Source organism: Argiope bruennichi, chromosome 10 (genome assembly GCF_947563725.1).
Source record: "Argiope bruennichi chromosome 10, qqArgBrue1.1, whole genome shotgun sequence".
NCBI classification, from domain to species: Eukaryota; Metazoa; Arthropoda; class Arachnida; order Araneae; family Araneidae; genus Argiope; species Argiope bruennichi.
The window spans coordinates 35,519,233-35,533,223 of NC_079160.1; the positions used below are offsets into that span (position 1 = coordinate 35,519,233).

Sequence of the window (13,991 nt, forward strand, 5' to 3'; positions counted from 1 at the left end):
GTGGTTAGAGCACTGGTCTCGTAAACCAGGGGTCATGAGTTCAATCCTCACATGCTAGAGCAAAGCGTATTTTTTCACATTAACGTGTGTGGATGTCATTTGTAAAAATTTTATCTTTGCTTCAGGGGCGAAGGTGCTAACGTAGCCATCATAGCTCAGTGGTTAGAGCACTGGTCTCGTAAACCAGGGGTCGTGAGTTCAATTCTCACTAGTGGTTAGAGCATAGCGTATTTTTTCACTTTTACGTGTGTGGATGTCATTTGTAAAAAGTTTATCTTTGCTTCAGGGCGAAGGTTCTAACGTAGCCAATATAGCTCAGTGGTTAGAGCACCGGTCTAGTAAACCAGGGGTCGTGAGTTCAATCCTCAATGGTGGCTAGAGCATAGCGTATTTTTTCACTTTTACGTGTGTGGATGTCATTTGTAAAAAGTTTATCTTTGCTTCAGGGCGAAAGTGCCAACGTAGCCCCTATAGCTCATTGGTTAGAGCACTGGACTTGTACACCAGGGGTCGTGAGTTCAATTCTCAATGGTGGCTAGAGCATAGCGTATTTTTTCACTTTTACGTGTGTGGATGTCATTTGTAAAAAGTTTATCTTTGCTTCAGGGTGAAAGTGCTAACGTAGCCACTATAGCTCACTGGTTAGAGCACTGGTCTTGTAAACCAGGGGTCGTAAATTCAATAATCACTCGTGGCTAGAGCATAGCGTATTTTTTCCCTTTTTCGTGTGTGGAATTCATTTGTAAAAAGTTTATCTTTGCTTCAGGGGCGAAGGTGCTAACGTAGCCATCATAGCTCAGTGGTTAGAGCATTGGTCTCGTAAACCAGGGTCGTGAGTTCAATCCTCACTGGTGGCTAGAGCATAGCGTATTTTTTCACTTTTACGTGTGTGGATATCATTTGTAAAACGTTTATCTTTGCTTCAGGGCGAAGGTGCTAACGTAGCCACTATAGCTCAGTGGTTCGAGCACTGGTCTTGTAAACCAGGGGTCGTGAGTTCAATTCTCACTCGTGGCTAGAGCATAGCGTATTTTTTCACTTTTACGTGTGTGGATGTCATTTGTAAAAAGTTTATCTTTGCTTCAGGGCGAAGGTGCTAACGTAGCCACTATAGCTCAGTGGTTAGAGCACTGATCTCGTAAACCAGGGGTCGTGAGTTCGATCCTCACTGGTGGCTAGAGCATAGCGTATTTTTTCGCTTTTACGTGTGTGGATGTCATCTGTAAAAAGTTTATCTTTGCTTCAGGGGCGAAGGTGCTAACGTAGCCACTATAGATCAGTTGTTAGAGCACTGATCACGTAAACCAGGGGTCGTGAGTTCAATCCTCACTGGTGGCTAGAACATAGCGTATTTTTTCACTTTTACGTGTGTGGATGTCATTTGTAAAAAGTTTATCTTTGCTTCAGGGGCGAAGGTGTTAACGTAGCCATCATAGCTCAGTGGTTAGAGCACTGGTCTCGTAAACCAGGGTCGTGAGTTCAATCCTCACTAGTGGCTAGAGTATAGCGTATTTTTTCACTTTTTCGTGTGTGGATGTCATTTGTAAAAAAATTATCTTTGCTTCAGGGGCGAAGGTGCTAACGTAGCCATTATAGCTTAGTGGTTAGAGAACTGGTCTCGTAAACCAGGGGTCGTGAGTTCAATCCTCACTGGTGGCTAGAGCATAGCGTATTTTTTCACTTTTACGTGTGTGGATGTCATTTGTAAAAAGTTTATCTTTGCTTCAGGGCGAAGGTGCTAACGTAGCCACTATAACTGAGGTGGTTAGAGCACTGGTCTTGTAAGCCAGTGGTCTGGGTTCAATCCTCACTAGTGGTTAGAGCATAGCGTATTTTTTCACTTTTACGTGTGTGGATGTCATTTGTAAAAGGTTTATCTTTGCTTCAGGGCGAAGGTGCTAACGTAGCCACTATAAGTCAGTGGTTAGAGCACTGGTCTCGTAAACCAGGGGTCGTGAGTTCAATCCTCACTGGTGGCTAGAGCATAGCGTATTTTTTCACTTTTACGTGTGTGGATGTCATTTGTAAAAAGTTTATCTTTGCTTCAGGGGCGAAGGTGCTAACGTAGCCATCATAGCTGAGTGGTTAGAGCACTGTTCTCGTAAACCAGGGGTCGTGAGTTCAATCCACACTGGTGGCTAGAGCATAGCGTATTTTTTCACTTTTACGTGTGTGGATGTCATTTGTAAAAAGTTTATCTTTGCTTCAGGGCGAAAGTGCCAACGTAGCCACTATAGCTCAGTGGTTAGGGCACTGGTCTTGTAAACCAGGGGTCGTGAGTTCAATTCTCACTAGTGGTTAGAGCATAGCGTATGTTTTCACTTTTACGTGGTTGGATGTCATTTGTAAAAAGTTTATCTTTGCTTCAGGGCGAAGGTTCTAACGTAGCCAATATAGCTCAGTGGTTAGAGCACCGGTCTTGTAAACCAGCGGTCGTGAGTTCAATCCTCAATGGTGGCTAGAGCATAGCGTATTTTTTCACTTTTACGTGTGTGGATGTCATTTGTAAAAAGTTTATCTTTGCATCAGTGGCGAAGGTGCTAACGTAGCCACTATAGCTCAGTGGTTAGAGCACTGGTCTCGTAAACCAGGGGTCGTGAGTTCAATCCTCACTGGTGGCTAGAACATAGCGTATAATTTCACTTTTACGTGTGTGGATGTCAATTGTAAAAAGTTTATCTTTGCTCCAGGGGTGAAGGTGCTAACCTGGCCATCATAGCTCAGTGGTTAGGGAACTGGTCTCGTAAACCAGGGGTCGTGAGTTCAATCCTCACTGGTGGCTACAGCATAGCGTATTTTTTCACTTTTACGTGTGTGGATGTCATTTGTTAAAAGTTTATCTTTGCTTCAGGGCGAAGGTGCTAACGTAGCCACTATAGCTCAGTGGTTAGAGCACTGATCTCGTAAACCAGGGGTCGTGAGTTCAATCCTCACTGGTGGCTAGAGCATAGCGTATTTTTTCACTTTTACGTGTGTGGATATCATTTGTAAAACGTTTATCTTTGCTTCAGGGCGAAGGTGCTAACGTAGCCACTATAGCTCAGTGGTTCGAGCACTGGTTTTGTAAACAAGGGGTTGTGAGTTCAATTCTCACCAGTGGCTAGAGCATAGCGTGTTTTTTCACTTTTACGTGGTTGGATGTCATTTGTAAAAAGTTTATCTTTTCTTCAGGGCGAAGGTTCTAACGTAGCCAATATAGCTCAGTGGTTAGATCACCGGTCTTGTAAACCAGCGGTCGTGAGTTCAATCCTCAATGGTGGCTAGAGCATAGCGTATTTTTTCACTTTTACGTGTGTGAATGTCATTTGTAAAAAGTTTATCTTTGCTTCAGTGGCGAAGGTTCTAACGTATCCACTATAGCTCAGTGGTTAGAGCACTGGTCTCGTAAACCAGGGGTCGTGAGTTCAATCCTCACTGGTGGCTAGAGCATAGCGTATAATTTCACTTTTACGTGTGTGGATGTCATTTGTAAAAAGTTTATCTTTGCTCCAGGGGTGAAGGTGCTAACGTAGCCATCATAGCTCAGTGCTTAGAGAACTGGTCTCGTAAACCAGGGGTCGTGAGTTCAATCCTCACTGGTGGCTACAGCATAGCGTATTTTTTCACTTTTATGTGTGTGGATGTCATTTGTAAAAAGTTTATCTTTGCTTCAGGGCGAAGGTGCTAACGTAACCACTATAGCTCAGTGGTTAGAGCACTGATCTCGTAAACCAGGGGTCGTGAGTTCAATCCTCACTGGTGGCTAGAGCATAGCGTATTTTTTCACTTTTACGTGTGTGGATGTCATTTGTAAAAAGTTTATCTTTGCTTCAGGGGCGAAGGTGCTAACGTAGCCACTATAGCTCAGTGGTTAGAGCACTGATCTCGTAAACCAGGGGTCGTGAGTTCAATCCTCACTGGTGGCTAGAACATAGCGTATTTTTTTCACTTTTACGTGTGTGGATGTCATTTGTAAAAAGTTTATCTTTGCTTCAGGGGCGAAGGTGCTAACGTAGCCATCATAGCTCAGTGGTTAGAGCACAGGTTTTGTAAACCAGGGGTCGTGAGTTCAATCCTCACTGGTGGCTAGAGCATAGCGTATTTTTTCACTTTTACGTGTGTGGATGTCATTTGTAAAAAGTTTATCTTTGCTTCAGGGGCGAAGGTGCTAACGTAGCCATCATAGCTGAGTGGTTAGAGCACTGTTCTCGTAAACCAGGGGTCGTGAGTTCAATCCACACTGGTGGCTAGAGCATAGCGTATTTTTTCACTTTTACGTGTGTGGATTTCATTTGTTAAAAGTTTATCTTTGCTTCAGGGCGAAGGTACTAACGTAGCCACTATAGCTCAGTGGTTAGAGCACTGGTCTCGTAAACCAGGGGTCGTGAGTTCAATCCTCACTGGTGGCTACAGCATAGCGTATTTTTTCACTTTTACGTGTGTGTATGTCATTTGTAAAAAGTTTATCTTTGCTTCAGGGTGAAAGTGCTAACGTAGCCACTATAGCTCACTGGTTAGAGCACTGGTCTTGTAAACAAGGGGTCGTAAATTCAATAATCACTAGTGGCTAGAGCATAGCGTATTTTTTCACTTTTTCGTGTGTGGAATTCATTTGTAAAAAGTTTATCTTTGCTTCAGGAGCGAAGGTGCCAACGTAGCCGCTATAGCTCAGTGGTTAGAGCGCTGGTCTTGTAAACCAGGGGTCGTGAGTTCAATTCTCACTAGTGGCTAGAGCATAGCGTATTTTTTCACTTTTACGTGTGTGGATGTCATTTCTAAAATGTTTATCTTTGCTTCAGGGCGAAAGTTCTAACGTAGCCAATATAGCTCAGTGGTTAGAGCACCGGTCTTGTAAACCAGGGGTCGTGAGTTCAATCCTCAATGGTGGCTAGAGCATAGCGTATTTTTTCACTTTTACGTGTGTGGATGTCATTTGTAAAAAGTTTATCTTTGCTTCAGGGCGAAAGTGCCAACGTAGCCACTATAGCTCATTGGTTAGAGCACTGGTCTTGTACACCAGGGGTCGTGAGTTCAATCCTCAATGGTGGCTAGAGCATAGCGAATTTTTTCACTTTTACGTGTGTGGATGTCAAAGTAAAAAGTTTATCTTTGCTTCAGGGTGAAAGTGCTAACGTAGCCACTATAGCTCACTGGTTAGAGCACTGGTCTTGTAAACCAGGGGTCGTAAATACAATAATCACTAGTGGCTAGAGCATAGCGTATTTTTTCACTTTTTCGTGTGTGGAATTCATTTGTAAAAAGTTTATCTTTGCTTCAGGGGCGAAGGTGCCAACGTAGCCACTATAGCTCAGTGGTTAGAGCACTGGTCTCGTAAACCAGGGGTCGTGAGTTCAATTCTCACTAGTGGCTAGAGCATAGCGTATTTTTTCACTTTTACGTGTGTGGATGTCATTTGTAAAAAAATTATCTTTGCTTCAGGGCGAAGGTTCTAACGTAGCCAATATAGCTCAGTGGTTAGAGCACCGGTCTTGTAAACCAGGGGTCGTGAGCTCAATCCTCACTACTGGCTAGAGCATAGCGTATTTTTTCACTTTTACGTGTGTGGATGTCATTTGTAAAAATTTTATCTTTGCTTCAGGGGCGAAGACGCTAACGTAGCCACTACAGCTCAGTGGTTAGAGCACTGGTCTTGTAAACCAGGTGTCGTGAGTTCAATCCTCACTTATGGTTAGAGCATAGCGTATTTTTTCCTTTTTACGTGTGTGGATGTCATTGTAAAAAGTTTATCTTTGCTTCAGGGCGAAGGTGCTAACGTGGCCAATATAGCTCAGTGGTTAGAGCACCGGTCTTGTAAACCAGGGGTCGTGAGTTCAATTCTCACTAGTGGTTAGAGCATAGCGTATTTTTTCACTTTTACGTGTGTGGATGTCATTTGTAAAAAGTTTATCTTTGCTTCAGGGCGAAGGTTCTAACGTAGCCAATATAGCTCAGTGGTTAGAGCACCGGTCTTGTAAACCAGGGGTCGTGAGTTCAATCCTCAATGGTGGCTAGAGCATAGCGTATTTTTTCACTTTTTCGTGTGTGGAATTCATTTGTAAAAAGTTTATCTTTGCTTCAGGGGCGAAGGTGCCAACGTAGCCACTATAGCTCAGTGGTTAGAGCACTGGTCTCGTAAACCAGGGGTCGTGAGTTCAATTCTCACAAGTGGCTAGAGCATAGCGTATTTTTTCACTTTTACGTGTGTGGATGTCATTTGTAAAAAGTTTATCTTTGCTTCAGGGCGAAGGTTCTAACGTAGCCAATATAGCTCAGTGGTTAGAGCACCGGTCTTGTAAACCAGGGGTCGTGAGCTCAATCCTCACTACTGGCTAGAGCATAGCGTATTTTTTCACTTTTACGTGTGTGGATGTCATTTGTAAAAATTTTATCTTTGCTTCAGGGGCGAAGACGCTAACGTAGCCACTACAGCTCAGTGGTTAGAGAACTGGTCTTGTAAACCAGGGGTCGTGAGTTCAATCCTCACTGGTGGCTAGAGCATAGCGTATTTTTTCCCTTTTACGTGTGTGGATGTCATTTGTAAAAAGTTTATCTTTGCTTCAGGGTGAAAGTGCTAACGTAGCCACTATAGCTCACTGGTTAGAGCACTGGTCTTGTAAACCAGGGGTCGTAAATTCAATAATCACTAGTGGCTAGAGCATAGCGTATTTTTTCACTTTTTCGTGTGTGGAATTCATTTGTAAAAAGTTTATCTTTGCTTCAGGGGCGAAGGTGCCAACGTAGCCACTATAGCTCAGTGGTTAGAGCACTGGTCTCGTAAACCAGGGGTCGTGAGTTCAATTCTCACTAGTGGCTAGAGCATAGCGTTTTTTTTCACTTTTACGTGTGTGGATGTCATTTGTAAAAAGTTTATCTTTGCTTCAGGGCGAAGGTTCTAACGTAGCCAATATAGCTCAGTGGTTAGAGCACCGGTCTTGTAAACCAGGGGTCGTGAGCTCAATCCTCACTACTGGCTAGAGCATAGCGTATTTGTTCACTTTTACGTGTGTGGATGTCATTTGTAAAAATTTTATCTTTGCTTCAGGGGCGAAGACGCTAACGTAGCCACTACAGCTCAGTGGTTAGAGCACTGGTCTTGTAAACCAGGGGTCGTGAGTTCAATCCTCACTGGTGGCTAGAGCATAGCGTATTTTTTCCCTTTTACGTGTGTGGATGTCATTGTAAAAAGTTTATCTTTGCTTCAGGGCGAAGGTGCTAACGTAGCCACTATAGCTCAGTGGTTAGAGCACTGGTCTCGTAAACCAGGGGTCATGAGTTCAATCCTCACATGCTAGAGCAAAGCGTATTTTTTCACATTAACGTGTGTGGATGTCATTTGTAAAAATTTTATCTTTGCTTCAGGGGCGAAGGTGCTAACGTAGCCATCATAGCTCAGTGGCTAGAGCACTGGTCTCGTAAACCAGAGGTCGTGAGTTCAATCCTCACTGGTATCTAGAGCATATCGTACTTTTTCACTTTTACGTGTGTGGATGTCATTTGTAAAAAGTTTATCTTTGCTTCAGGGCGAAGGTGCTAACGTAGCCACTATAGCTCAGTGGTTAGAGCACTGGTCTCGTAAACCGGGGGTCATGAGTTCAATCCTCACATGCTAGAGCAAAGCGTATTTTTTCACATTAACGTGTGTGGATGTCATTTGTAAAAATTTTATCTTTGCTTCAGGGGCGAAGGTGCTAACGTAGCCACTATAGCTCAGTGGTTAGAGCACTGATCTCGTAAACCAGGGGTCGTGAGTTCAATCCTCACTGGTGGCTAGAACATAGCGTATTTTTTTCACTTTTACGTGTGTGGATGTCATTTGTAAAAAGTTTATCTTTGCTTCAGGGGCGAAGGTGCTAACGTAGCCATCATAGCTCAGTGGTTAGAGCACAGGTTTTGTAAACCAGGGGTCGTGAGTTCAATCCTCACTGGTGGCTAGAGCATAGCGTATTTTTTCACTTTTACGTGTGTGGATGTCATTTGTAAAAAGTTTATCTTTGCTTCAGGGGCGAAGGTGCTAACGTAGCCATCATAGCTGAGTGGTTAGAGCACTGTTCTCGTAAACCAGGGGTCGTGAGTTCAATCCACACTGGTGGCTAGAGCATAGCGTATTTTTTCACTTTTACGTGTGTGGATTTCATTTGTTAAAAGTTTATCTTTGCTTCAGGGCGAAGGTACTAACGTAGCCACTATAGCTCAGTGGTTAGAGCACTGGTCTCGTAAACCAGGGGTCGTGAGTTCAATCCTCACTGGTGGCTACAGCATAGCGTATTTTTTCACTTTTACGTGTGTGTATGTCATTTGTAAAAAGTTTATCTTTGCTTCAGGGTGAAAGTGCTAACGTAGCCACTATAGCTCACTGGTTAGAGCACTGGTCTTGTAAACAAGGGGTCGTAAATTCAATAATCACTAGTGGCTAGAGCATAGCGTATTTTTTCACTTTTTCGTGTGTGGAATTCATTTGTAAAAAGTTTATCTTTGCTTCAGGAGCGAAGGTGCCAACGTAGCCGCTATAGCTCAGTGGTTAGAGCGCTGGTCTTGTAAACCAGGGGTCGTGAGTTCAATTCTCACTAGTGGCTAGAGCATAGCGTATTTTTTCACTTTTACGTGTGTGGATGTCATTTCTAAAACGTTTATCTTTGCTTCAGGGCGAAAGTTCTAACGTAGCCAATATAGCTCAGTGGTTAGAGCACCGGTCTTGTAAACCAGGGGTCGTGAGTTCAATCCTCAATGGTGGCTAGAGCATAGCGTATTTTTTCACTTTTACGTGTGTGGATGTCATTTGTAAAAAGTTTATCTTTGCTTCAGGGCGAAAGTGCCAACGTAGCCACTATAGCTCATTGGTTAGAGCACTGGTCTTGTACACCAGGGGTCGTGAGTTCAATCCTCAATGGTGGCTAGAGCATAGCGAATTTTTTCACTTTTACGTGTGTGGATGTCAAAGTAAAAAGTTTATCTTTGCTTCAGGGTGAAAGTGCTAACGTAGCCACTATAGCTCACTGGTTAGAGCACTGGTCTTGTAAACCAGGGGTCGTAAATACAATAATCACTAGTGGCTAGAGCATAGCGTATTTTTTCACTTTTTCGTGTGTGGAATTCATTTGTAAAAAGTTTATCTTTGCTTCAGGGGCGAAGGTGCCAACGTAGCCACTATAGCTCAGTGGTTAGAGCACTGGTCTCGTAAACCAGGGGTCGTGAGTTCAATTCTCACTAGTGGCTAGAGCATAGCGTATTTTTTCACTTTTACGTGTGTGGATGTCATTTGTAAAAAAATTATCTTTGCTTCAGGGCGAAGGTTCTAACGTAGCCAATATAGCTCAGTGGTTAGAGCACCGGTCTTGTAAACCAGGGGTCGTGAGCTCAATCCTCACTACTGGCTAGAGCATAGCGTATTTTTTCACTTTTACGTGTGTGGATGTCATTTGTAAAAATTTTATCTTTGCTTCAGGGGCGAAGACGCTAACGTAGCCACTACAGCTCAGTGGTTAGAGCACTGGTCTTGTAAACCAGGTGTCGTGAGTTCAATCCTCACTTATGGTTAGAGCATAGCGTATTTTTTCCCTTTTACGTGTGTGGATGTCATTGTAAAAAGTTTATCTTTGCTTCAGGGCGAAGGTGCTAACGTAGCCAATATAGCTCAGTGGTTAGAGCACCGGTCTTGTAAACCAGGGGTCGTGAGTTCAATTCTCACTAGTGGTTAGAGCATAGCGTATTTTTTCACTTTTACGTGTGTGGATGTCATTTGTAAAAAGTTTATCTTTGCTTCAGGGCGAAGGTTCTAACGTAGCCAATATAGCTCAGTGGTTAGAGCACCGGTCTTGTAAACCAGGGGTCGTGAGTTCAATCCTCAATGGTGGCTAGAGCATAGCGTATTTTTTCACTTTTTCGTGTGTGGAATTCATTTGTAAAAAGTTTATCTTTGCTTCAGGGGCGAAGGTGCCAACGTAGCCACTATAGCTCAGTGGTTAGAGCACTGGTCTCGTAAACCAGGGGTCGTGAGTTCAATTCTCACAAGTGGCTAGAGCATAGCGTATTTTTTCACTTTTACGTGTGTGGATGTCATTTGTAAAAAGTTTATCTTTGCTTCAGGGCGAAGGTTCTAACGTAGCCAATATAGCTCAGTGGTTAGAGCACCGGTCTTGTAAACCAGGGGTCGTGAGCTCAATCCTCACTACTGGCTAGAGCATAGCGTATTTTTTCACTTTTACGTGTGTGGATGTCATTTGTAAAAATTTTATCTTTGCTTCAGGGGCGAAGACGCTAACGTAGCCACTACAGCTCAGTGGTTAGAGCACTGGTCTTGTAAACCAGGGGTCGTGAGTTCAATCCTCACTGGTGGCTAGAGCATAGCGTATTTTTTCCCTTTTACGTGTGTGGATGTCATTGTAAAAAGTTTATCTTTGCTTCAGGGCGAAGGTGCTAACGTAGCCACTATAGCTCAGTGGTTAGAGCACTGGTCTCGTAAACCAGGGGTCATGAGTTCAATCCTCACATGCTAGAGCAAAGCGTATTTTTTCACATTAACGTGTGTGGATGTCATTTGTAAAAATTTTATCTTTGCTTCAGGGGCGAAGGTGCTAACGTAGCCATCATAGCTCAGTGGTTAGAGCACTGGTCTCGTAAACCAGGGGTCGTGAGTTCAATTCTCACTAGTGGCTAGAGCATAGCGTATTTTTTCACTTTTACGTGTGTGGATGTCATTTGTAAAAAGTTTATCTTTGCTTCAGGGCGAAGGTTCTAACGTAGCCAATATAGCTCAGTGGTTAGAGCACCGGTCTTGTAAACCAGGGGTCATGAGTTCAATCCTCACATGCTAGAGCAAAGCGTATTTTTTCACATTAACGTGTGTGGATGTCATTTGTAAAAAGTTTATCTTTGCTTCAGGGCGAAAGTGCCAACGTAGCCACTATAGCTCATTGGTTAGAGCACTGGTCTTGTACACCAGGGGTCGTGAGTTCAATCCTCAATGGTGGCTAGAGCATAGCGTATTTTTTCACTTTTACGTGTGTGGATGTCATTTGTAAAAAGTTTATCTTTGCTTCAGGGTGAAAGTGCTAACGTAGCCACTATAGCTCACTGGTTAGAGCACTGGTCTTGTAAACCAGGGGTCGTAAATTCAATAATCACTAGTGGCTAGAGCATAGCGTATTTTTTCACTTTTTCGTGTGTGGAATTCATTTGTAAAAAGTTTATCTTTGCTTCAGGGGCGAAGGTGCCAACGTAGCCACTATAGCTCAGTGGTTAGAGCACTGGTCTCGTAAACCAGGGGTCGTGAGTTCAATTCTCACTACTGGCTAGAGCATAGCGTATTTGTTCACTTTTACGTGTGTGGATGTCATTTGTAAAAATTTTATCTTTGCTTCAGGGGCGAAGACGCTAACGTAGCCACTACAGCTCAGTGGTTAGAGCACTGGTCTTGTAAACCAGGGGTCGTGAGTTCAATCCTCACTGGTGGCTAGAGCATAGCGTATTTTTTCCCTTTTACGTGTGTGGATGTCATTGTAAAAAGTTTATCTTTGCTTCAGGGCGAAGGTGCTAACGTAGCCACTATAGCTCAGTGGTTAGAGCACTGGTCTCGTAAACCAGGGGTCATGAGTTCAATCCTCACATGCTAGAGCAAAGCGTATTTTTTCACATTAACGTGTGTGGATGTCATTTGTAAAAATTTTATCTTTGCTTCAGGGGCGAAGGTGCTAACGTAGCCATCATAGCTCAGTGGCTAGAGCACTGGTCTCGTAAACCAGAGGTCGTGAGTTCAATCCTCACTGGTATCTAGAGCATATCGTACTTTTTCACTTTTACGTGTGTGGATGTCATTTGTAAAAAGTTTATCTTTGCTTCAGGGCGAAGGTGCTAACGTAGCCACTATAGCTCAGTGGTTAGAGCACTGGTCTCGTAAACCAGGGGTCATGAGTTCAATCCTCACATGCTAGAGCAAAGCGTATTTTTTCACATTAACGTGTGTGGATGTCATTTGTAAAAATTTTATCTTTGCTTCAGGGGCGAAGGTGCTAACGTAGCCATCATAGCTCAGTGGCTAGAGCACTGGTCTCGTAAACCAGGGGTCGTGAGTTCAATCCTCACTGGTATCTAGAGCATATCGTACTTTTTCACTTTTACGTGTGTGGATGTCATTTGTAAAAAGTTTATCTTTGCTTCAGGGTGAAAGTGCTAACGTAGCCACTATAGCTCAGTGGTTAGAGCACTGGTCTCGTAAACCAGGGGTCATGAGTTCAATCCTCACATGCTAGAGCAAAGCGTATTTTTTCACATTAACGTGTGTGGATGTCATTTGTAAAAATTTTATCTTTGCTTCAGGGGCGAAGGTGCTAACGTAGCCATCATAGCTCAGTGGCTAGAGCACTGGTCTCGTAAACCAGGGGTCGTGAGTTCAATCCTCACTGGTATCTAGAGCATATCGTACTTTTTCACTTTTACGTGTGTGGATGTCATTTGTAAAAAGTTTATCTTTGCTTCAGGGTGAAAGTGCTAACGTAGCCACTATAGCTCACTGGTTAGAGCACTGGTCTTGTAAACCAGGGGTCGTAAATTCAATAATCACTAGTGGCTAGAGCATAGCGTATTTTTTCACTTTTTCGTGTGTGGAATTCATTTGTAAAAAGTTTATCTTTGCTTCAGGGGCGAAGGTGCCAACGTAGCCACTATAGCTCAGTGGTTAGAGCACTGGTCTCGTAAACCAGGGGTCGTGAGTTCAATTCTCACTAGTGGCTAGAGCATAGCGTATTTTTTCACTTTTACGTGTGTGGATGTCATTTGTAAAAAGTTTATCTTTGCTTCAGGGCGAAGGTTCTAACGTAGCCAATATAGCTCAGTGGTTAGAGCACCGGTCTTGTAAACCAGGGGTCGTGAGCTCAATCCTCACTACTGGCTAGAGCATAGCGTATTTGTTCACTTTTACGTGTGTGGATGTCATTTGTAAAAATTTTATCTTTGCTTCAGGGGCGAAGACGCTAACGTAGCCACTACAGCTCAGTGGTTAGAGCACTGGTCTTGTAAACCAGGGGTCGTGAGTTCAATCCTCACTGGTGGCTAGAGCATAGCGTATTTTTTCCCTTTTACGTGTGTGGATGTCATTGTAAAAAGTTTATCTTTGCTTCAGGGCGAAGGTGCTAACGTAGCCACTATAGCTCAGTGGTTAGAGCACTGGTCTCGTAAACCAGGGGTCATGAGTTCAATCCTCACATGCTAGAGCAAAGCGTATTTTTTCACATTAACGTGTGTGGATGTCATTTGTAAAAATTTTATCTTTGCTTCAGGGGCGAAGGTGCTAACGTAGCCATCATAGCTCAGTGGCTAGAGCACTGGTCTCGTAAACCAGGGGTCGTGAGTTCAATCCTCACTGGTATCTAGAGCATATCGTACTTTTTCACTTTTACGTGTGTGGATGTCATTTGTAAAAAGTTTCTCTTTGCTTCAGGGCGAAGATGCTAACGTAGCCACTATAGCTCAGTGGTTAGAGCACTGGTCTCCTTAACCAGGGGTCGTGAGTTCAATCCTCACTGTCGGCTACAGCATAGCGTATTTTTTCACTTTTACGTGTGTGGATGTCATTTGTAAAAAGTTTATCTTTGCTTCAGGGCGAAGGTGCTAACGTAGCCATCATAGCTCAGTGGTTAGAGAACTGAGCTCGTACACCAGGGGTCGTGAGTTCAATCCACACTGGCGGCTAGAGCGTAGCGTATTTTTTCACTTTTACGTGTGTAGATGTCATTTGTAAAAAGTTTATCTTTGCTTCAGGGCGAAGGTGCTAACGTAGCCACTATAGCTGAGTGGTTAGAGCACTGGTCTCGTAAACCAGGGGTCGTGAGTTCAATAATCACTGGTGGCTGCAGCATAGCGTATTTTTTCACTTTTACGTGTGTGGATGTCATTTGTAAAAAGTGTATCTTTGCTTCAGGGGCGAATTATCTAACGTAGCCACTATAGCTCAGTGCTTAGAGCACTGGTCTTGTAAACCAGGGGTCGTGAGTTCAATCCTCACTGGTGGCTTGAGCATA

At 43.5% G+C, this 13,991-nt stretch overlaps 61 non-coding genes across 61 annotated transcripts; all 61 read left to right on the forward strand.

The window, feature by feature from the left end:
• The first annotated feature begins 144 nt into the window (after positions 1-144).
• Trnat-cgu (transfer RNA threonine (anticodon CGU)) lies at positions 145-217 on the forward strand. Its single transcript has one exon. It is a non-coding gene; the product is annotated as a tRNA-Thr (tRNA).
• Positions 218-785: 568 nt separating this feature from the next.
• On the forward strand, positions 786-857 carry Trnat-cgu (transfer RNA threonine (anticodon CGU)). Its single transcript has one exon. It is a non-coding gene; the product is annotated as a tRNA-Thr (tRNA).
• Positions 858-944: 87 nt separating this feature from the next.
• On the forward strand, positions 945-1,017 carry Trnat-ugu (transfer RNA threonine (anticodon UGU)). The gene has a single exon. It is a non-coding gene; the product is annotated as a tRNA-Thr (tRNA).
• Positions 1,018-1,104: 87 nt separating this feature from the next.
• Trnat-cgu (transfer RNA threonine (anticodon CGU)) lies at positions 1,105-1,177 on the forward strand. Its single transcript has one exon. It is a non-coding gene; the product is annotated as a tRNA-Thr (tRNA).
• Positions 1,178-1,426: 249 nt separating this feature from the next.
• Trnat-cgu (transfer RNA threonine (anticodon CGU)) lies at positions 1,427-1,498 on the forward strand. The gene has a single exon. It is a non-coding gene; the product is annotated as a tRNA-Thr (tRNA).
• Positions 1,499-1,586: 88 nt separating this feature from the next.
• Positions 1,587-1,659, forward strand: Trnat-cgu (transfer RNA threonine (anticodon CGU)). The gene has a single exon. It is a non-coding gene; the product is annotated as a tRNA-Thr (tRNA).
• A 247-nt stretch (positions 1,660-1,906) lies between these two features.
• On the forward strand, positions 1,907-1,979 carry Trnat-cgu (transfer RNA threonine (anticodon CGU)). The gene has a single exon. It is a non-coding gene; the product is annotated as a tRNA-Thr (tRNA).
• A 248-nt stretch (positions 1,980-2,227) lies between these two features.
• Trnat-ugu (transfer RNA threonine (anticodon UGU)) lies at positions 2,228-2,300 on the forward strand. Its single transcript has one exon. It is a non-coding gene; the product is annotated as a tRNA-Thr (tRNA).
• A 248-nt stretch (positions 2,301-2,548) lies between these two features.
• Positions 2,549-2,621, forward strand: Trnat-cgu (transfer RNA threonine (anticodon CGU)). The gene has a single exon. It is a non-coding gene; the product is annotated as a tRNA-Thr (tRNA).
• Positions 2,622-2,709: 88 nt separating this feature from the next.
• On the forward strand, positions 2,710-2,782 carry Trnat-cgu (transfer RNA threonine (anticodon CGU)). The gene has a single exon. It is a non-coding gene; the product is annotated as a tRNA-Thr (tRNA).
• Positions 2,783-2,869: 87 nt separating this feature from the next.
• Positions 2,870-2,942, forward strand: Trnat-cgu (transfer RNA threonine (anticodon CGU)). The gene has a single exon. It is a non-coding gene; the product is annotated as a tRNA-Thr (tRNA).
• An 87-nt stretch (positions 2,943-3,029) lies between these two features.
• Trnat-ugu (transfer RNA threonine (anticodon UGU)) lies at positions 3,030-3,102 on the forward strand. Its single transcript has one exon. It is a non-coding gene; the product is annotated as a tRNA-Thr (tRNA).
• A 248-nt stretch (positions 3,103-3,350) lies between these two features.
• On the forward strand, positions 3,351-3,423 carry Trnat-cgu (transfer RNA threonine (anticodon CGU)). The gene has a single exon. It is a non-coding gene; the product is annotated as a tRNA-Thr (tRNA).
• An 88-nt stretch (positions 3,424-3,511) lies between these two features.
• Positions 3,512-3,584, forward strand: Trnat-cgu (transfer RNA threonine (anticodon CGU)). The gene has a single exon. It is a non-coding gene; the product is annotated as a tRNA-Thr (tRNA).
• Positions 3,585-3,671: 87 nt separating this feature from the next.
• Trnat-cgu (transfer RNA threonine (anticodon CGU)) lies at positions 3,672-3,744 on the forward strand. The gene has a single exon. It is a non-coding gene; the product is annotated as a tRNA-Thr (tRNA).
• Positions 3,745-3,832: 88 nt separating this feature from the next.
• Trnat-cgu (transfer RNA threonine (anticodon CGU)) lies at positions 3,833-3,905 on the forward strand. Its single transcript has one exon. It is a non-coding gene; the product is annotated as a tRNA-Thr (tRNA).
• An 89-nt stretch (positions 3,906-3,994) lies between these two features.
• On the forward strand, positions 3,995-4,067 carry Trnat-ugu (transfer RNA threonine (anticodon UGU)). Its single transcript has one exon. It is a non-coding gene; the product is annotated as a tRNA-Thr (tRNA).
• Positions 4,068-4,315: 248 nt separating this feature from the next.
• On the forward strand, positions 4,316-4,388 carry Trnat-cgu (transfer RNA threonine (anticodon CGU)). The gene has a single exon. It is a non-coding gene; the product is annotated as a tRNA-Thr (tRNA).
• Positions 4,389-4,636: 248 nt separating this feature from the next.
• On the forward strand, positions 4,637-4,709 carry Trnat-ugu (transfer RNA threonine (anticodon UGU)). The gene has a single exon. It is a non-coding gene; the product is annotated as a tRNA-Thr (tRNA).
• An 87-nt stretch (positions 4,710-4,796) lies between these two features.
• Positions 4,797-4,869, forward strand: Trnat-ugu (transfer RNA threonine (anticodon UGU)). Its single transcript has one exon. It is a non-coding gene; the product is annotated as a tRNA-Thr (tRNA).
• Positions 4,870-4,956: 87 nt separating this feature from the next.
• Trnat-ugu (transfer RNA threonine (anticodon UGU)) lies at positions 4,957-5,029 on the forward strand. Its single transcript has one exon. It is a non-coding gene; the product is annotated as a tRNA-Thr (tRNA).
• Positions 5,030-5,276: 247 nt separating this feature from the next.
• Positions 5,277-5,349, forward strand: Trnat-cgu (transfer RNA threonine (anticodon CGU)). Its single transcript has one exon. It is a non-coding gene; the product is annotated as a tRNA-Thr (tRNA).
• An 87-nt stretch (positions 5,350-5,436) lies between these two features.
• Positions 5,437-5,509, forward strand: Trnat-ugu (transfer RNA threonine (anticodon UGU)). Its single transcript has one exon. It is a non-coding gene; the product is annotated as a tRNA-Thr (tRNA).
• Positions 5,510-5,597: 88 nt separating this feature from the next.
• Positions 5,598-5,670, forward strand: Trnat-ugu (transfer RNA threonine (anticodon UGU)). Its single transcript has one exon. It is a non-coding gene; the product is annotated as a tRNA-Thr (tRNA).
• An 86-nt stretch (positions 5,671-5,756) lies between these two features.
• On the forward strand, positions 5,757-5,829 carry Trnat-ugu (transfer RNA threonine (anticodon UGU)). Its single transcript has one exon. It is a non-coding gene; the product is annotated as a tRNA-Thr (tRNA).
• Positions 5,830-5,916: 87 nt separating this feature from the next.
• On the forward strand, positions 5,917-5,989 carry Trnat-ugu (transfer RNA threonine (anticodon UGU)). Its single transcript has one exon. It is a non-coding gene; the product is annotated as a tRNA-Thr (tRNA).
• Positions 5,990-6,077: 88 nt separating this feature from the next.
• On the forward strand, positions 6,078-6,150 carry Trnat-cgu (transfer RNA threonine (anticodon CGU)). The gene has a single exon. It is a non-coding gene; the product is annotated as a tRNA-Thr (tRNA).
• An 87-nt stretch (positions 6,151-6,237) lies between these two features.
• Trnat-ugu (transfer RNA threonine (anticodon UGU)) lies at positions 6,238-6,310 on the forward strand. Its single transcript has one exon. It is a non-coding gene; the product is annotated as a tRNA-Thr (tRNA).
• Positions 6,311-6,398: 88 nt separating this feature from the next.
• Positions 6,399-6,471, forward strand: Trnat-ugu (transfer RNA threonine (anticodon UGU)). Its single transcript has one exon. It is a non-coding gene; the product is annotated as a tRNA-Thr (tRNA).
• Positions 6,472-6,719: 248 nt separating this feature from the next.
• Positions 6,720-6,792, forward strand: Trnat-cgu (transfer RNA threonine (anticodon CGU)). The gene has a single exon. It is a non-coding gene; the product is annotated as a tRNA-Thr (tRNA).
• Positions 6,793-6,879: 87 nt separating this feature from the next.
• On the forward strand, positions 6,880-6,952 carry Trnat-ugu (transfer RNA threonine (anticodon UGU)). The gene has a single exon. It is a non-coding gene; the product is annotated as a tRNA-Thr (tRNA).
• Positions 6,953-7,040: 88 nt separating this feature from the next.
• Trnat-ugu (transfer RNA threonine (anticodon UGU)) lies at positions 7,041-7,113 on the forward strand. Its single transcript has one exon. It is a non-coding gene; the product is annotated as a tRNA-Thr (tRNA).
• Positions 7,114-7,357: 244 nt separating this feature from the next.
• Trnat-cgu (transfer RNA threonine (anticodon CGU)) lies at positions 7,358-7,436 on the forward strand. The gene has a single exon. It is a non-coding gene; the product is annotated as a tRNA-Thr (tRNA).
• A 239-nt stretch (positions 7,437-7,675) lies between these two features.
• Trnat-cgu (transfer RNA threonine (anticodon CGU)) lies at positions 7,676-7,748 on the forward strand. Its single transcript has one exon. It is a non-coding gene; the product is annotated as a tRNA-Thr (tRNA).
• An 89-nt stretch (positions 7,749-7,837) lies between these two features.
• On the forward strand, positions 7,838-7,910 carry Trnat-ugu (transfer RNA threonine (anticodon UGU)). Its single transcript has one exon. It is a non-coding gene; the product is annotated as a tRNA-Thr (tRNA).
• A 248-nt stretch (positions 7,911-8,158) lies between these two features.
• Positions 8,159-8,231, forward strand: Trnat-cgu (transfer RNA threonine (anticodon CGU)). Its single transcript has one exon. It is a non-coding gene; the product is annotated as a tRNA-Thr (tRNA).
• Positions 8,232-8,479: 248 nt separating this feature from the next.
• Positions 8,480-8,552, forward strand: Trnat-ugu (transfer RNA threonine (anticodon UGU)). Its single transcript has one exon. It is a non-coding gene; the product is annotated as a tRNA-Thr (tRNA).
• Positions 8,553-8,639: 87 nt separating this feature from the next.
• Trnat-ugu (transfer RNA threonine (anticodon UGU)) lies at positions 8,640-8,712 on the forward strand. Its single transcript has one exon. It is a non-coding gene; the product is annotated as a tRNA-Thr (tRNA).
• An 87-nt stretch (positions 8,713-8,799) lies between these two features.
• Positions 8,800-8,872, forward strand: Trnat-ugu (transfer RNA threonine (anticodon UGU)). Its single transcript has one exon. It is a non-coding gene; the product is annotated as a tRNA-Thr (tRNA).
• A 247-nt stretch (positions 8,873-9,119) lies between these two features.
• Trnat-cgu (transfer RNA threonine (anticodon CGU)) lies at positions 9,120-9,192 on the forward strand. The gene has a single exon. It is a non-coding gene; the product is annotated as a tRNA-Thr (tRNA).
• An 87-nt stretch (positions 9,193-9,279) lies between these two features.
• Trnat-ugu (transfer RNA threonine (anticodon UGU)) lies at positions 9,280-9,352 on the forward strand. The gene has a single exon. It is a non-coding gene; the product is annotated as a tRNA-Thr (tRNA).
• An 88-nt stretch (positions 9,353-9,440) lies between these two features.
• On the forward strand, positions 9,441-9,513 carry Trnat-ugu (transfer RNA threonine (anticodon UGU)). Its single transcript has one exon. It is a non-coding gene; the product is annotated as a tRNA-Thr (tRNA).
• Positions 9,514-9,599: 86 nt separating this feature from the next.
• Positions 9,600-9,672, forward strand: Trnat-ugu (transfer RNA threonine (anticodon UGU)). Its single transcript has one exon. It is a non-coding gene; the product is annotated as a tRNA-Thr (tRNA).
• An 87-nt stretch (positions 9,673-9,759) lies between these two features.
• On the forward strand, positions 9,760-9,832 carry Trnat-ugu (transfer RNA threonine (anticodon UGU)). Its single transcript has one exon. It is a non-coding gene; the product is annotated as a tRNA-Thr (tRNA).
• An 88-nt stretch (positions 9,833-9,920) lies between these two features.
• Trnat-cgu (transfer RNA threonine (anticodon CGU)) lies at positions 9,921-9,993 on the forward strand. Its single transcript has one exon. It is a non-coding gene; the product is annotated as a tRNA-Thr (tRNA).
• An 87-nt stretch (positions 9,994-10,080) lies between these two features.
• Trnat-ugu (transfer RNA threonine (anticodon UGU)) lies at positions 10,081-10,153 on the forward strand. Its single transcript has one exon. It is a non-coding gene; the product is annotated as a tRNA-Thr (tRNA).
• An 88-nt stretch (positions 10,154-10,241) lies between these two features.
• Trnat-ugu (transfer RNA threonine (anticodon UGU)) lies at positions 10,242-10,314 on the forward strand. The gene has a single exon. It is a non-coding gene; the product is annotated as a tRNA-Thr (tRNA).
• A 244-nt stretch (positions 10,315-10,558) lies between these two features.
• Positions 10,559-10,631, forward strand: Trnat-cgu (transfer RNA threonine (anticodon CGU)). Its single transcript has one exon. It is a non-coding gene; the product is annotated as a tRNA-Thr (tRNA).
• A 244-nt stretch (positions 10,632-10,875) lies between these two features.
• On the forward strand, positions 10,876-10,948 carry Trnat-ugu (transfer RNA threonine (anticodon UGU)). The gene has a single exon. It is a non-coding gene; the product is annotated as a tRNA-Thr (tRNA).
• A 248-nt stretch (positions 10,949-11,196) lies between these two features.
• Trnat-cgu (transfer RNA threonine (anticodon CGU)) lies at positions 11,197-11,269 on the forward strand. Its single transcript has one exon. It is a non-coding gene; the product is annotated as a tRNA-Thr (tRNA).
• Positions 11,270-11,357: 88 nt separating this feature from the next.
• Trnat-ugu (transfer RNA threonine (anticodon UGU)) lies at positions 11,358-11,430 on the forward strand. Its single transcript has one exon. It is a non-coding gene; the product is annotated as a tRNA-Thr (tRNA).
• A 244-nt stretch (positions 11,431-11,674) lies between these two features.
• On the forward strand, positions 11,675-11,753 carry Trnat-cgu (transfer RNA threonine (anticodon CGU)). Its single transcript has one exon. It is a non-coding gene; the product is annotated as a tRNA-Thr (tRNA).
• Positions 11,754-11,992: 239 nt separating this feature from the next.
• Trnat-cgu (transfer RNA threonine (anticodon CGU)) lies at positions 11,993-12,071 on the forward strand. Its single transcript has one exon. It is a non-coding gene; the product is annotated as a tRNA-Thr (tRNA).
• A 239-nt stretch (positions 12,072-12,310) lies between these two features.
• Trnat-cgu (transfer RNA threonine (anticodon CGU)) lies at positions 12,311-12,389 on the forward strand. The gene has a single exon. It is a non-coding gene; the product is annotated as a tRNA-Thr (tRNA).
• Positions 12,390-12,631: 242 nt separating this feature from the next.
• Trnat-cgu (transfer RNA threonine (anticodon CGU)) lies at positions 12,632-12,704 on the forward strand. The gene has a single exon. It is a non-coding gene; the product is annotated as a tRNA-Thr (tRNA).
• Positions 12,705-12,791: 87 nt separating this feature from the next.
• Positions 12,792-12,864, forward strand: Trnat-ugu (transfer RNA threonine (anticodon UGU)). The gene has a single exon. It is a non-coding gene; the product is annotated as a tRNA-Thr (tRNA).
• Positions 12,865-12,952: 88 nt separating this feature from the next.
• Trnat-ugu (transfer RNA threonine (anticodon UGU)) lies at positions 12,953-13,025 on the forward strand. Its single transcript has one exon. It is a non-coding gene; the product is annotated as a tRNA-Thr (tRNA).
• A 244-nt stretch (positions 13,026-13,269) lies between these two features.
• On the forward strand, positions 13,270-13,348 carry Trnat-cgu (transfer RNA threonine (anticodon CGU)). The gene has a single exon. It is a non-coding gene; the product is annotated as a tRNA-Thr (tRNA).
• Positions 13,349-13,429: 81 nt separating this feature from the next.
• Trnar-ccu (transfer RNA arginine (anticodon CCU)) lies at positions 13,430-13,502 on the forward strand. The gene has a single exon. It is a non-coding gene; the product is annotated as a tRNA-Arg (tRNA).
• Positions 13,503-13,749: 247 nt separating this feature from the next.
• Positions 13,750-13,822, forward strand: Trnat-cgu (transfer RNA threonine (anticodon CGU)). The gene has a single exon. It is a non-coding gene; the product is annotated as a tRNA-Thr (tRNA).
• An 88-nt stretch (positions 13,823-13,910) lies between these two features.
• On the forward strand, positions 13,911-13,983 carry Trnat-ugu (transfer RNA threonine (anticodon UGU)). Its single transcript has one exon. It is a non-coding gene; the product is annotated as a tRNA-Thr (tRNA).
• Positions 13,984-13,991: the final 8 nt, after the last annotated feature.